Raw genomic sequence first — 17,247 nt, 5'->3', positions numbered from 1 at the left:
CAATAAAAGCACTCTGAAAAACTGCACGTCAGATGCTACGCAAATGTGCTTCTATTTAGCATACGTGATCAAGTACATTGTATCCTGTTATTTTGAAACACATTGCAAAGTAATTTTAATATCCATTTTAGGAATTTTTACACGGATTCTTCTCATAAAAAGAAATGTCTCTGATAACCTTTTATAATTATTGCTTATTCCAATAGCAGAGGCTCAGTTCTAGTCATTCCTGATCACACCATGCTCTCCTTCAATCCCTAGTGCCTTGTATTACCTCACTGATGCTGTTTGTCATTTTTAGCTTTCTTTACCTTTTTGCTTCCTCTCTCCTATTTGACTATGAACTCCTAAAAGACAGACTCCACATTCATTTCTCTCTTCTCCTGTATAACATTTTGCTTAACATTGGTACTTAAGGGAAGGAATTATGTTGTGATACTACGCTTTTTCATTTGTTACTATAACCTCCTTGAGGTTCCATAACAATATCTCATTCATAACTCCCAGCGCTGGTTCAATTCTTTAGTCTTTAGAAGAACCCAATAAATGACTGTCCCATAAATCAATGGGAATTTTATGCAGATGCTACGTTTTGTCTTACATGCTTGTTTTTCTCAGTGCTTTCAAGGAAAGAGATGCTGTGTTCAGACAGACCACAGGAATCACACGAAACGGTCCCATTGGTTCTCCAAGTCCAACAGACGTAGCTGTATAATGTTGCCAACAGATCACAAAGCTCCAAAGAATGATCTGGGACAGGTGCAAAATTTATACGGAGACACAGGGGAAGATTCTAAAGAGTAATTATACTGTTTTCACATTCATGTGTGGGAGACAAATATGATACAAACAAGCTCATTAACATTCTTAACTACAACTATCAAAATTAATTTGAAATCTCTTCACCATTGGTATCTAGGCAGATGGAAGAGATACACTTAAAGGCAATCTTTTGTGATATTATGGGAAGTATATCAAGTGGTTTGAGATTGCAAACGCCACACAGTTGAAGCCACAGATGAATGTGAAAATTATACCAATGAATTGTTACTGATGACCTTTTATAAAATATGGTTCAAGTAGTTAATACGGTAGAAAATTGCAAAAAAGATTGCAAAAAGAAGGACAGAAGTGAAAACTAACGGAGAAACTTTGGTAATAGAGAAGAGGCTGTTTGATAAAGAAGGCAATGTAATTTTGGTTTCCTGGTCTAATTAAACCTGTGCAAGGACCTTACTGACTTATTCCATACATCACATAAATCTGTCCTGATCTGTGGGCAACTGAATTTTCAGGTCTGTGTTATAGGTAAAATTAGTAACTATATAACAGAGTTTCTGGTCATTACTGTTGATGTTAGGAAGATAAGACACATAATCCCATTTTGCATACATCTAGAGGCTAATTTTTTAAAAACAAGGAGGCAGCCTTTCAAAAATGAATAACAGAAGCAAGGCCTTTATATAAAGGCAAACTAAGTTTGGTATAAAAGGAAAGGGAATTTTTAGAAACACAGATGCATGACAAGAAGACAGCATAATATCACTCCAAGATTTCAACAGGAGATTATTTTACTTAATTTGTTTTGAAATCAGCCAAATTTGTTTCATATTTGGGGGAGATAAAGGGCTGAATGAATTTTTAGAATCTCTTTTATAACTATCATATGGTCTTGTTGAGATCCTCACCCTACGAAAAAATAGGATTTTAAAGTTCATTCTAAGTTTTGACAAAGCTGTGTCTATATTATTTTTTCGCACTTTTACGTTTTTTTTTTTTTTTACTGGAGGATAATTGCTCTCATATCTATATTCTTGAGCAATTTTTTGGATATGAATTGGCAAAGGAGAGTAAGTAATTAAGAAATGAGTGTGGTTTAAAGCTACTGGTGCTCAAGTGCTGGCATCCACCATGACATGTGGTTGTAGTGAATGGGTCAGGGCCAGACTTTGGGTAGAGAGCCACAGTAGGGTAAAGGCAAAGAGAGAGGGGGGAAGTAATTTTGATTCCATTTGCCGTATCAGTGTTATTGTGTCATGACATCTAAATTCTGATCTGGAGGTATTTTGTAATAAACTTCTTTCACTTTATTCTCTGCTTTTTCCAGTTCTTATAAAATATATGACAAAAAGCATGAGTCCTGTTTTTGATCTCTGATGCTTAATAATGATGAGCTACTAATTCAGTTCATTCTGCATGTTATTCCAACTTTCATTACCCACTCAGAGGGCCAGGAATCATCGAGAATTCAGCCCTATCTTCCTTTTTCAGCCAGATATGGATGGGTCTGTGAAATCCATTTTTTTGACAATCTTTTCAGGTGATTCTGAGAGTCAGCTAGGATTTTAAATCCTAAAATGTGTCATTCTCTAACCCCTTCCCACCTCATGGAAGAAGCTGAATAACCTTTTCTTTGAGATTAATTGATCTCAATAATTATATCATTAATGTATTACACCTTCTTATATTTGCATTTCAAGATAGGTTTCAATGTTTTAAAACAGAGCATCAATTCTCTTTGGAGATTCCACCTCTTCCAGAATTTTCTAAGAACCACGATATTTCCTGGGGGTGGTTTACTCAGTCCAAAATGTTCTGTCCACTTCCCAAGGCCAGCTGGAGAGAATACCAAGTGGTGGAATGTGTTCACGATTGCATGTGCTTCTGGCATTCACAGTATTAATAGATGCTTGCAGTCATGACCTTGGTGGTGAGATCCTTGCCTATACCCAAGCTCCACAGTTAGGCTTCCTGATCAGAACTCCCTTTATTTCAGACTCACATGCTTAAGAAACAACCCCACTTTTAAGACCTTCTAGATTAATGTTTCTGTGAGTGGGTGTGTATGTGTTTGCCTTCATGCACCAGAAGTAATCCTCTCTCAAAAATCTGTAGATCCTCATAATAAGCTATCACCTCAGCCCAGACCACCCTTTCCTCATGGTAAGATGGTGTCCTTTCTGGTTAGCAAACTAGGTCTCAAATGTTAACTTGCATTAAAAATCACCTTGAGGATTTATTAAAACACAGATGGCTGGGCCAGTTTTTTACTCAATACGTTTATGGATTGAGTTGTGTCTCCCCAAAATTTATATGTTGAAGCCCTAACACTAGTACCTTAGCAAATGACTGTATTTAGAGATGGGGCCTTTAAAAAGGCAATTAATTGTAATGAGGGACTTCCCTGGTGGTCCAGCGGCCAAGATTCTGTGCTCCCAATGCCAGAGGCATGTGTTTGATCCCTGGTCAGGGGGACTAGAGCCCACATGTCACAACTGAGTTTGCATGCTGCAGCTAAGACCCAGTGCTGCCAAATAAATAAAGATATATATTTTTAAAGTTTAAATGAGGTCAAAAGGGTGGGACCCTAATCCAACATGACTAATTTTCCTTATAAAAAGAGGAAGAGACTGCAGGGGTGCTCACACACAGAGGAAAGGCCACAGGAGGACACAGCAGGAAGTCAGCCATCTGCAAACCAGAGAAAGAGAGCTCAGGAGAAACCAGATCTGTGGGCACCTTGACCTGAGACTTCTAAGCCTCTAGGACTGCAAGTCGACAGATTTCTGTTGTTCAAACCACTCAGTCTGTGTTGCTTTGACATGGCGGCCCTCGCTGACTAACAGTAAGTTTGGGCTGGGCTCAAGAATTTGCCTTTCTAACAAGTTCCCAGATGATGCTGATGCTGCTGGTCTGAGAACCACATTTTGTGAAATACTGAGCTGGCAAATCTTTGGCTTGTCCTGAAAACTAAAATTAACTATTAATATGAAGATGGTACTTCCTATTTGAGTCAAATTGTGTGATGTAAGCTTTTTTTTTTTTCTCCTCTCCTCTTTATTACTGGGGGTGCTCAGTTTCTCTCCAAAATCCTAACTCTGAATTGAGAATGAAAGGGAAACTTATTAATTTAAAAAGAGAGAAGAAAAACTGAGAAAGGATCCCTGGTTTAGAGTACTTAATCAGTATAGTAGGGATCAAGGAGAACATCAGATTGAGAGTCTGAAGAATCAGGAGTCTGAAAATTTGGATGGGGTCTTGATTCAGTCCCTAGAGGGACTAGGATAAACTTAAGTCTTAAGGTTCCTATTTGTATACATGGCATTGGATTAGATGGTCTTTAAGGTTCCACACTGTTCCAGGATTTCATAATTTATCCAACAAATGTTAATAAAACCCTGAGGAATGGTGATAAAAAGTACTCAACAATTTTAACCTTTTCCTCTTTCCCCAGTCAGTTCAGTTCAGTTCAGTCGCTCAGTCATGTCCGACTGTTTGCGACCCCAGGAATCGCAGCACGCCAGGCCTCCCTGTCCATCACCAGCTCCTGGGGTTCACCCAGACTCACATCCACCGAGTCAGTGATGCCATCCAGCCATGTCATCATCTGTTGTCCCCTTCTCCTCCTGCTCCCAGTCCCTCCCAGCATCAGAGTCTTTTCCAATGAGTCAACTCTTCACATGAAGTGGCCAAAGGAGTTTCAGCTTTAGCATCATTCCTTCCAAAGAAATCCCAGGGCTAATCTCCTTCAGTATGGACTGGTTGGATCTCCTTGCAGTCCAAGGGACTCTTAAGACTCTTCTCCAACACCCACAGTCCAAAAGCATCAATTCTTCGGTGCTCAGCTTTCTTCACAGTTCAACTCTCACATCCATACATGACCACTGGAAAAACCATAGCCTTGACTAGACAGACCTTTGCTGGCAAAGTAATATCTTTGCTTTTGAATATGCTATCTAGGTTGGTCATAACTTTTCTTCCAAGGAGTAAGCATCTTTTAATTTCATGGCTGCAATCACCATCTGCAGTGATTTTGGAGCCCCAAAAAATAAAGTCTGACACTGTTTCCACTGTTTCCCCATCTATTTCCCATGAAGTGATGGGACCGGATACCATGATCTTCATTTCTGAATGTTGAGCTTTAAGCCAATTTTTTCACTCTCCTCTTTCACTTTCGTCAAGAGGCTTTTTAGTTCCTCTTCATTTTCTGCCATAAGGGTGGTGTCATCTGCATATCTGAGGTTATTGATCTTTCTCAGGGCAATCTTGATTCCTGCTTGTGCTTCTTCCAGCCCAGCGTTTCTCATGATGTACTCTGCAAAGAAGTTAAATAAGCAGGGTGACAATATACAGCCTTGACATACTCCTTTTCCTATTTGGAACCAGTCTGTTGTTCCATGTCCAGTTCTCACTGTTGCTTCCTGACCTGCATACAGATTTCTCAAGAGGCAGGTCAGGTGGTCTGGTATTCCCATCTCTTTCAGAATTTTCCACAGTTTATTGTGATCCACACAGTCAAAGGCTTTGGCATAGTCAATAAAGCAGAAATAGATGTTTTTCTGGAACTCTCTTGCTTTTTCCATGATCCAGCGGATGTTGGCAATTTGATCTCTGGTTCTTCTGCCTTTTCTAAAACCAGCTGAACATCAGGGAGTTCACGGTTCATGTATTGCTGAAGCCTGGCTTGGAGAATTTTGAGCATTGCTTTACTAGTGTGTGAGATGAGTGCAATTGTGTGGTAGTGTGAACATTCTTTGGCATTGTCTTTCTTTGGGATTGGAATGAAAACTGACCTTTTCTAGTCCTGTGGCCACTGCTGAGTTTTCCAAATTGGCTGGCATATTGAATGAAGCACTTTCACAGCATCATCTTTCATGATTTGAAACAGCTCAACTGGAATTCAATCACCTCCACTAGCTTTGTTCGTAGTGATGCTTTCTAAGGCCCACTTGACTTCACATTCCAGAATGTCTGGCTCTAGGTGAGTGATCACACCATCGTGATTATCTGGGTCGTGAAGGTCTTTTTTGTACAGTTCTTCTGTGTATTCTTGCCACCTCTTCTTAATATCTTCTGCTTCTGTTAGGTCCATACCATTTCTGTCCTTTGTTGAGCCCATCTTTGCATGAAATGTTCCCTTGGTATCTCTAATTTTCTTGAAGTGATTGCTAGTCTTTCCATTCTGTTGTTTTCCTCTATTTCCTTGCATTGATTGCTGAGGAAGGCTTTCTTATCTCTTGTTGCTATCCTTTGGAACTCTGCATTTAGATGCTTATATCTTTCCTTTTCTCCTTGGCTTTTTACTTCTGTTATTTTCATAGCTATTTGTAAGGACTCCCTAGACAGCCATTTTGCTTTTTTGCATTTGTTTTCCATGGGGATGGTCTTGATCCCTGTCTCCTGTACAATGTCACGAACCTCATTCCATAGTTCATCAGGCACTCTATCTATCAGATCTAGTCCCTTAAATCTATTTCTCACTTCTACTGTATAATCATAAGGGATTTGATTTAGGTCATACCTGAATGGTCGAGTGGTTTTCCCTACTTTCTTCAATTTAAGTCTGAATTTTGCAATAAGGAGTTCATGATCTGAGCCACAGTCAGCTCCTGGTCTTGTTTTTGTTGACGGTATAGAGCTTCTCCATCTTTGGCTGCAAAGAATGTAATCAATCTGATTTCAGTGTTGACCATTTGGTGATATCCATATGTAAAGTCTTCTCTTCTGTTGTTGGCAGAGGGATTTGCTATGACCAGTGCATTTTCTTGGCAAAACTCTATTAATCTTTGCCCTGCTTCATTCCATATTCCAAGGCCAAATTTGCCTGTTACTCCAGGTGTTTCTTGACTTCCTACTTTGCATTCCAGTCCCCTATAATGAAAAGGAGATCTTTTTTGGGTGTTAGTTCTAAAAGGTCTTGTAGGTCTTCATAGAACTGTTCAGCTTCAGCTTCTTCAGCATTACAGGTTGGGGCATAGACTTGGATTACCATTATATTGAATGGTTTGCCTTGGAAACGAACAGAGAACATTCTGTCGTTTTTGAGATTGCATCCAAGCACTGCATTTTGGACTCTTTTGTTGATCATGACAGCTACTCCATTTCTTCTGAGGGATTCCTGCCTACAGTAGTAGATATAATGGTCATCTGAGTTAAATTCACCCATTCCAGTCCATTTTAGTTCGCTGATTCCTAGAATGTTGACATTCACTCTAGCCATCTCTTGTTTGACCACTTCCAATTTGCCTTGATTCATGGACCTGACATTCCAGGTTCCTATGCAATATTGCTCTTTATAGCATTGGACATTGCTTCTATCACCAGTCACATCCACAGCTGAGTATTGTTTTTGCTTTGGCTCCATCCCTTCATTCTTTCTGGAGTTATTTCTCCACTCATCTCCAGTAGCATATTGGGGACCTACTGACCTGGGGAGTTCCTCTTTCAGTATCCTCTCATTTTGCCTTTTCATACTGTTCATGGGGTTCTTGAGCCAAGAATACTGAAGTGGTTTGCCATTCCCTTCTCCAGTGGACCACATTCTGTCAGACCTCTCCACCATGACCCTCCCGTCTTGAGTGACCCCACAGGCATGGCTTAGCCTCATTGAGTTAGACAAGGCTGTAGTCCTAGTGTGATTAGACTGACTAGTTTTCTGTGAGTATGGTTTCAGTGTGTCTGCCCTTTGATGCCCTCTTGCAACACCTACCGTCTTAATTTCCCCAATCAGTGAATGACAAATCACAATAGTAAGAATCTTAGTAAATATTGAGATCTCCAAAGGGGCACTTCCTCTTCCCCATTGGGCTTCCAAACTTTAAGAAATAAGTGAGAGAGACAGAGGGGTAAGTGTCACCCTGATTAATAGTAGAGGCCATGTTAGAAGAGATGGCTTTAAGTCTCATTCACCAATCATAACAACGCTGAGCTGGGCCAAGCCTCCCATGTAAGACTGAAGGCACGGGAAAGCACAACACACCTTTGTTCTCCATAACTTTGGTGGCCATGCTTGCTTCTTGAAGCTCAGTGTAAAGAGTTATCCTTTCCAAATTTAGTAATCAGAAAAGTCTTTCCCCAGAGGCAGAGCAAATGGAACATATAGAGAGGCCACTGAAGCTCTTTGGACCTGAAAAAATGCTCAGTAGTAAGGAGATAAGTTTGTCTCCTACAGTTCTCAACATCCCATGAAGCTGATGAGGTTTGCAAGGTGAACCACTTAGCTAGGGTCACACATCTAGGAAGATGCATAGTTGGGCCTGCAGCCCAGATCTGATTGCCTCTGATTATTAGCATCCCTAACTTCTCTTGCAAAGCTTTAGTTGTAGACATGAAATCTGGTGATGTGTATGCAAATATCATACTGATACATACAGAAGCTAAGCCCAGTCTAAGAGTCTGGACATTTCAACTGTGATAATCAACCATCAAAGCAGCCATTTTCCTTGGGCATATGTTTACTTAATTTTAAGGGAAGAAAAACATTCCCTGAATTTCCTCTCCATTCAGTCATGCAAGGTCTGCAAATGATTCAGGTTTAACTGATATATACCTGCTATCTAAGAGCGCTAATGCTCTTTGGGTTTTCACAAACACAAGACTATGTTACTTATTAAAACTGGGCTAAACAAGCATAGAAGCACATTATTTCTCAACATTCACATTTATTCTTCTTTCTAGTTAAATTATAGTCCTTAGAGTTTGGGAAGGAACTACTTCCCTTTAAATCTTTACAGAACTTTTGAGTTTGGAAATTAGATGGAAAAAGAAGTTTAAGAAAGTGAAATTCTTATTCGATTCATATTCACACACACACACGAAAAATTGCTAGTAACAACAGATGCCTCTCCTTACAGGAACAGATTTATCCTAAATCTGGATACAATGAACTCATTTTATTTCCTTAGAAAAGCAGATCTTTGGCCAGATTTGGTAGAATATTTCTCTCTTGGTGAGTTAACAAAATTATTTCAGCCTGTATTTTAATTATGCAAACTGATGGAAAATGAATTCTTCATCACTTTTAAGGTATTATTTATATAATATTCTCTAGTTCCAGCACAAAGTTGACATAAAAACTCCCATTCATTTGGGTATTCCTTAGCTGATCTTGGCTTGGTTCTTTTTTTTTTTTTAAGTAATGTTTTAATATTTATATCATCAAGCATTCAGAGAATTCTAGGTTTCAAGACATTCACAGATTATTACAGTATGCATTACTGTTAGGTTAATTAGCTTATTGATAATACAATAGATGATGATAGAAGATTTTTACTTTATCTCTGACAATATACCTGTCATTTATGTTGCTAGACATTTTTTACAGGTATGAAAGTTTGTAAGAATTGGATAAATGAGGAAAAATATGTTATTAGCAAAAACTTGGTCTTTAATATATTTGCACATCTAATTTGTTCCCATTAAGTGAACTTTAGGTATAATTTTTCAGAGAAATTTTGCAAATAATTGGTATTATCTATTTTATTCTATGAAAAAGTAAAAATGTTAGTGTCTCAGTAGTGTCAGATTCTTTGCACCCTATGGATTTTAATCTGCCTGTCTCCTCTGTCCATGGGTTTCTCCAGGCAAGAGTACTGGAATGGGTAGCCATTCCATTCTCCAAGGGCTCTTCCCAACCCAGCAACTGAACCGTCTCCTATATTGCAGGCAGATTCTTTACTGTCTGAGCCACCAGGGAAGCCTCATTCAATTCTATACACTATGCTAATTTGCTTCAGCTTTAAATCATACAACTTAAAAGGGCAATAGTTTATATAAGGGTTTTAGCAAGTACTAGGTTATTGGATTATCAGTTGTACTATTTTTTATTTCTTCCCTAATCATTGCTAATTCTTTCCTCCTGCTGGGGAAGTTAGTTTAGGTGTTCCTTTCCACCCTCTTCCTTTTCTCCTTCTTCTCTTCCTTCCTTCCATCTCTCCTTTTTTCTTTTCCAACACTTTAATTTTTTAAAAAAGTTTCTCTATCATTTTCTCACTGATGTACCAGTTTTCACATACCATTGTTAGCCTTAACAATTATACCTTAACTGAATAAAGTCAGTTTTCTATTAACCTGCTTGCTCAGTGTTTGAATGTACTTTTCTTGTTATTAGATGTCAACTGTCACAGAAACGGATTGATTTTGATGAAATTAGCACATTTACCCTTGCTGATTCTCTGCCTGGAATGCTCTCCTCAGATCTCCCTGTGGCATCCTCCGTGTCTTCAGGTTCCTGCTCAAATATCACCCAGTATGACCATCCCCAACTGCTATTTAAAATAGCTCCTCTGCTTTCTGCTGCTAAGTCACTTTAGTCGTGTCCGACTCTGTGCGACCCCATAGACAGCAGCCCACCAGGCTCCCCCGTCTCTGGGATTCTCCAGGCAAGAACACTGGAGTGGGTTGCCTCTGGTCACTCTCTATTCTCATGCAAACCCAGGTTTGCCCTCAGTCCCATCTTCGTCCATTTCCCACCGGACTGTTGGACACTGGGACTGGCTATGAAAGAAGTGAAAGTGAAATCGCTCAGTCGTGTCCAACTCTTGCGAACCCGTGGGCTGTAGCCCACCACGCTCCTCCGTCCATGGGAGTTTCCAGGCAAGAGTACTGGAGTGGGTTGCCATTGCTGTCTCCAGACGATCTTCCTGACCCAGGTATCGATCTCGGGTCTCCCGCATTGTAGGCAGACGCTTTACCATCTGAGCCACTCACCAGGGAAGTCGCAAACTGACTATGGCAGGGCTATATTTTCCAGTCTGGCCTGTCAGCTGGCTTCCTGTTGCATTTGGCCAATGAGCGGCACTGATGCAGAGCCGGAATCCCTCCACCCTCCTCTGGAGTGTGTCTCCATGTCTCGAAGCAGTGCCTATTTTTCTCTCTGTGGCTCCAGCTCACTCCAGGTGCACTGTAGTTTCAGCTTCATCCAGACCCCCGTCCTTAGAATCTGGTTAACACGACCTCCTTCCTTCATTCTTCCCATCCAGGAGTGGTAATGACAGAGTGCTCTCTTGCTAATCTCTGAAAACTATGTCCTATTGATGCTTCAGCTCTGGCAGTAATTTATTACCTTTGTTTTAAATAGAGTATTTCCTTGATTGTATGCTAATTTATTCTTAGTGCGTTATTTTCTGGAAAGTCCTTATCAGGATCTGCAATTAGTTTTGTTATTCTCTGTGCTGTCTGTACTTCCCTGCGCTGTTATTGGTTTACGTGAATAGAATGTAAAAGCCAAGAGGATAGACACTTTGTCGTTTATCACTGTACTTTCACTAGCCAGCACAATACCAGGCATATTGTTGCTGGATGAACATTTACTAAATAAAATAAGTCTGGATGAATTTCTGCAGATCTCAAATACAGCATGAGTAATGGCACACATAGTATTCTCATACTCTGAGTTTTTCAAACACCAGACCTAATGAAAAGACCATTATTTTGTTCCCAATCCACTGGAAATATGGGTATTTAAATTTGAGAGGAGGGTGACAAAAAGAAGTTTGATTCTACGAGATTCAGAGTTCTATGCTGGATCAAGACATTTATAAATCCAAATGGATTATTCCTAAAACACTGTGGTGTCCCCATTCTTGACAAAATGGTCTTTCATATATGGAAGCATATGTCATTTTGAATCACAGTGCTGAAAAGGTCCAATTGTTTGATTGATTTGACAATGCTGTGATTCTCTTTGCTCGGCTGGTATTGACAAAGAGACATAAGGAATTTCTTACTTTGCAGACAAAATTGACATATCACTTTTTGTTCTAAGCAATATCCTAATGAATATTAGACAGATTTTATTCTGTTGATCTCAATTTTAATGATTGTACTATTAAAGGTGTTTTCAGTTTGGTAAAGACAACGCTGCTTTTGGACACTTGCATAAATTTGTGTGGAATAATCAAGACCTAAACATAGTAAAACTAAAATTTACTGTTTGATTACTAGTTGTAAAAAAGCAAGTCCTGCCATACTGTATTTATTTATTTGTTTATTTATGAATCTAACTATTCACCTATCTAGTCGTCCATTAGTAAACATTTCTGCCCCATTCTCCAATTCAGAAAATAGTTCTAAACATACTTACAGCAATATATATCCTATTCAGGATAAAGAGAATGAATGAATGATTGTGACAAGAAGAACAGAAGTAAATAGTGAATAGTAAGGGAAATGGAATGCAAATGTAATATACAAAAACCATGCCATAAATTCTTAATAGCTCCTAGAGGTAGGTTAGTTTTGAGCTTTTAGGTTCTGAGTTTTCTAACAACCAAAACAAAGAAACAATGTGATGATTCACAAGTTTGCAGTGTCTATAAACCTAACATATGAAAAATTATTTAAGCGAATTCAAGGCTTGCAAGGTATTGAAATCTGAAAGGCTTTTCCAGTGGGTTCTTATAAGTGGGACACTGTACATCCTTAAAAAGAAGAAGAACACACATTGGCTTGTAAAGAAATCACGTGGAGTATGTGAGATATGATTTCAAATATGGTAGGACGTCAGAAATTGGTAGATATGGATTGTCATTGTGCCGGCATGGGGGGCTGAGGACACATCCCAGAGAGGGAGAAAGTGTTGGTATGTACTGTCTAGTGAAGTTCTCTGATTTGATAGGGTCACACAGAGTCGGACACGACTGAAGCGACTTAGCAGCAGCAGCAACATCTGGTTTCAGAACAGATTAACAGCTTTCTCAAAGACTTGCAAGGTGTATGAAATTCAGAACTTTCTAATCAATGTCTAATCAATGGATTCTAATCAATGTCTCTGACTCCATACTCACTGTTTTTCCAGCTAAGTGAAAAATGCAAACTGATTTTATTTCCAGAGATCCATAAATCAGTGATAGTTAGAGAAAGGCAGGACATAGGCGTAGTCAGGCTGTGAGTCATAAAATTGATAGGAAATGAGGAGTTTAGACTCATAGGAGTTAAAAAGCAGGAGTTTGAAAGTTAGTGTGGTAGTGGGGGAAAGAGAATGGAGGTTTAATCAGACAGACCTGGTATAAATTCTATCTCTGCCATCTACCGGATGTATGAACTAGACAAGTTATTTATCATTTTAGAGATCTCCTTTTCTTATCTATGAGATAGAAATAATGATACCCACACTGAAGGATTATTTCAAGAATGCAATAATGAGTGTATCTCAGCTTCAGTTCAGTTTGGTCACGCAGTTGTGTCCACACTTTGCAACCCCGTCAACTGCAGCACGCCAGGCCTCCCTGTCCATCACCAACTCCCAGAGTTTACTCAAAGGTATGTCCATCGTGTCAGTGATGCCATCCATCCATCTCATCCTCTGTCGGCCCCTTGTCCTCCCTCCCTCAATCTTTCCCAGCATCAGGGTATTTTCAAATGAGTCAGTTCTTCACATCAGGTGGCCAAAGTATTGGAGTTTCAGCTTCAGCATCAGTCTTTCCAATGAATATTCAGGACTGATTTCCTTTAGGATGGACTGGTTGGATCTCCTTGCAGTCCGAGGGACTCTCAAGAGTCTTCTCCAACACCACTGTTCAATAGCGTCAATTCTTTGGCGCTCAGCTTTCTTTATAATCCAACTCTCATATCCATACATGACTACTGGAAAAACTATAGCCTTGACTAGATGGACCTTTGTTGGCAAAGTAATGTGTCTCCTTTTTAATATGCTGTCTAGGCTGGTCATAACTTCTCTTCCAAGGAGCAAGCGTCTTTTTATTTCATGGCTGCAGTTACCACCTGCAGTGATTTTGAAGCCCCCAAAATAAAGTCTGTCACTGTTTCCATTGTTTCCCCATCTATTTGCCGTGAAGTGATGAGACCAGATGCCATGATCTTAGTTTTCTGAATGTTGAGTTTTAAGCCAACTTTTTCATTCTCCTCTTTCACTTTCATCAAGAGGCTCTTTAGTTCTTCTTTGCTTTCTGCCATAAGGGTGGTGTCATCTGTATATCTGAGGTTATTGATATTTCTCCTGGCAATCTTGGCAGAGAGTAAATTCCTTGCAATGTTAGTCTTTACTGTAATTATGATTATTATCAGGCCAAAGAAATAATTAAGGAAGTAAAAATTTCAATGAATATACAGAATTTGAAGATCAGGACAGGCAAGAAATAAAAGACCAGTTTGGAAACCAACAGTCAAAAATGGTAAAGGACAAATCCAAATTTAAGATAAAAAAGCCACGGGGACAGAAAGGAGCAGAGCCAGGTAGTCAGGGCAACACATTCGAATAACCAGGATGGGAAAAGCTGGATTTGATGCACCATTAGGTTTAATTCAGGAATTTTCCATTTGCTTCCACCTGGCACAGGAAACCGTCCCAGCACTTAACCCATGGGGGCAGGAGTGATGTTCATTAAACTGAAAATGAGAGTGTATCCTTACCCAATGGCACAAAGTGTGCTATTGAAAATCTCATCAAAAGAAACACCTACTTCCCGAATGCTAATTTCAGTGCTTATGGATCTGAACTCAACCAGGGAAGTTGGTGGTACACAGTTCAACCCTTGGTGTACCACGTGCTGTGCTAAAGTCCACCTGTTCATAAAATCTCAGGTAAAGAAAACGATGACCAAGAAACAAGCACAAATCAAGCACTGTGCTCTATCATTCATCATTTACATATTAGATTGATTTTGTAGTTACCATGAACAATATCAAGAATTTTGATTACCATTTAAATAGAAAAAAAAATCTTCATATTATTCCTCAAATCTGTTAAAGTTTCTTTAGCATTGCTATTTCTATTCTTGAGATGAAGAGAAACAGAGATACATATAGAAACAAAAACCTTTATGACTAAGTGCTATAGTATCAAGTGCCAAAATTTCTAGTATGTCAACCAGAACTTCTGCAATTATTCTTTCCTCACCTCCCTTCAGATTTTTTACTTCCTTTCTCATAAATGAGACATTCTAATCTAACACACTACTCTAGAATTATGCCTTGCATTCTCCACTATTTTTTGCTCACATTTTCCCCACAACCTGTAGGAATATAGTTAGTTGTTCCCTCCACTTTTGCATATTGAAACCCTAGTTATCTAAATTTCTTTTCCTCTGTGGACTTCTTCCAAGTCTCTCCAAATTAATTAACTGCACTTTCTTTCCACTTCACTTTTGGTTACTGAGTAAAGCTTTTGCCAAGTATCCATTCCTCACTCCCCGCTTTCACTGTGCTAAGCATTTGTGCAAAGTTCTAACAGTGAGAAAAAGGAAAAGCAAACAAACAGGAAGAACCATTCCTGCCTTTCTCTAACTTATAGTTAAGTGGCAGAGACAAATATTAAACAAATTAATATGAGACAATATAATTGCATATTATGGCAAGTGTTATGAAGGAAAACAAAATCATACCAGGAGACAGGCTAACAAAGGAAATCTATTTAGATTTAGGGAGGTGCGGGGAGAGCCTTTCTGAAGTAACATTTAAGCTGAAAACTGAAGAATGAGTATCTTTTTATTGCAGTCATTTACATACTTGGGTTTTCCCCTGCTAGATCTAAGTTCCTAAATGCATATTCATTTTTATCTTCTCTATAAGATCCTACACAGGACCTTGCCTGTTGGCTGCCTCAACAAATGTTGCATGCATTGAATGCCATGTAGAAATCCAACTTGATAAATTCATCTTGGTCCTGAATAAATGTTTTCAGATTTCTCTCTAACCGGATACTTTGGACTGAGTACTTGGCTGTTCAGGAGTTACTGGAATGGGGAAAGGGAAAAGGGAAGTTTGCAGCTAGCCAGGTCTTCGCCACAAGATGAAGCTCAGGAGATATGCACACCACTTCTACTCAGATTAATTTTCAGTCCTTTCTCGGGAGGACATTCCATGGGTAATCTTCATCTTTGCAAAAGAGGGGATTCAGTTATCAAATTAGGGAAGATCAATTTGAAATTCAAAACATGGAGACTGTTGTTAACTAGAACACATTTAATATTTCTATTTTTTTAAGTGGGAATCTGTTTAATTTATGTGGGGTTTTAGCAGTAGTGCCACTGTGATAAGTATATAAATCACATGCTATCTAGCCATCTTCACCAAAATTGATTTTCCAGTTGGATACCTCTACATGTCCAGCTTCCTCTGGCAAGAGAATAAGATTGATTTCAAATTAGAGTTGGTAAGTCCTAAGGCATTGCTTTTGGAGATGACTGAACAGAGAGATGTGAAGTAGTTTGGCTACAACACTAACTTTTCATTGATTTCTAGGGTGCATTCAACTGGTCTGGCTCAATTGTCTTTACTTCAACTTAAATTTGACTTTTAGGATAACCCATCCAGTGTTCCTCTTCAGCGACTGATGAAAAACCCAAACAAGCATTCTGGGGAAAGAGTGAATCTAGACAGTTACAGCAGGAGGCCATTTGTCACATAGGACATGCAAGATAGTGAGTTCACCTGGAGAAGAGCCTAGGCCTCTCTTGCCCAAAGCAAATCACACCTTCACGGTCCTCGTAGGCAGGGCAGGCATCAGGGATGTTTGGAAGATTAGTAATTATTATTTTTAGTAATTTAATATGAGAATATGATAGAATTAGAACTAAGTAAGCGAACTTTATGAAAGAAGAATATTGCTAAAATAGAGATGGTTTCAGAGTGGCAGCATTTCTGCTATGTCTAGGACCAGAAAATAAATATTTATCCATACTAAGAAACATACTTAATGATTTGTATGGACTGAATAGAAAATTAGCATTATTTTCTCACATTCTTTATATTCAAAAACATAACTGGGTAGTCTATTGTCCCAACACATTGTGATCTTTCTTAAGACATTTTCCAATTAATGGTATTGCTTGCTTAGGTGTGAGCTCCACAATTTAAATAGCAGTCTGTGTTCAGAGATGTATATCATGCTGTGTCACTTTATCAGAAGAGCAATCTGCCATTTTTGACAGTCAGTGACAAGTGGCTGAATCAGTGATACCTTAAAAAAGAACTCATTATCAGCCTAGTGAACAAAACATGCCTTATAAAATAGTGCAGGATTTTAATTTTCAATGTCAGTGATTTTTGTCTGCAGAGGCGTGATGGATTGGGGATCAGCTAAAGCAATTTCAAATATTTCATATCAGGAGATTAGCAAATTTAGGCAGTCAAGGATACCCTCCATTCTTGGAATTAGAAGACATTCTTCATGGTATAAAAACACAGGTGTTCTTTTCTTAAGAGTAGTGCTATGTTGAAGAGATATTAAGAAAAAAATTAACATGTTCTATGACTGAGATGTCATCTTTTGAGGAACAAGGGAGCATTAGTAGCCATGAAGACATCGTTTATAAATATCATCAACAGACTTCATTTGCAAATTAAGGATGAATGAAACATGGACTCTGCTGTGCACTCTTCATTAATTCTGAAAGGTTCTTCATGGTTCTGTGTCACTGCACTCAATTTCATATCCTGTGAGAAGTCAGCAGATGGAAAAAACAAAACAAAACAAAACCAGAATGGGAAGAGGTTAGAAGAACAGCA

At 38.9% G+C, this 17,247-nt stretch overlaps 1 long non-coding RNA gene across 2 annotated transcripts in view; it reads left to right on the top strand.

Moving 5' to 3' along the window:
* Window positions 1-3,406: 3,406 nt before the first annotated feature.
* LOC138440492 (uncharacterized) overlaps window positions 3,407-17,247 on the top strand; it is a 49,563-nt gene continuing 35,722 nt past the window's right edge. The window contains exon 1 of one of the 2 annotated variants that reach the window (XR_011257054.1): window positions 3,407-3,625. This is a non-coding gene — a long non-coding RNA (uncharacterized lncRNA). The remainder of the gene's footprint in view (window positions 3,626-17,247) is intronic. The other variant, XR_011257055.1, reaches the window with a different exon arrangement.

This window comes from Ovis canadensis, chromosome 5 (assembly GCF_042477335.2).
Source record: "Ovis canadensis isolate MfBH-ARS-UI-01 breed Bighorn chromosome 5, ARS-UI_OviCan_v2, whole genome shotgun sequence".
NCBI lineage: Eukaryota > Metazoa > Chordata > Mammalia > Artiodactyla > Bovidae > Ovis > Ovis canadensis.
The sequence above is the reverse complement of the archived record's forward strand: the minus strand, read 5'-3'. Positions and strand labels throughout refer to the sequence as shown.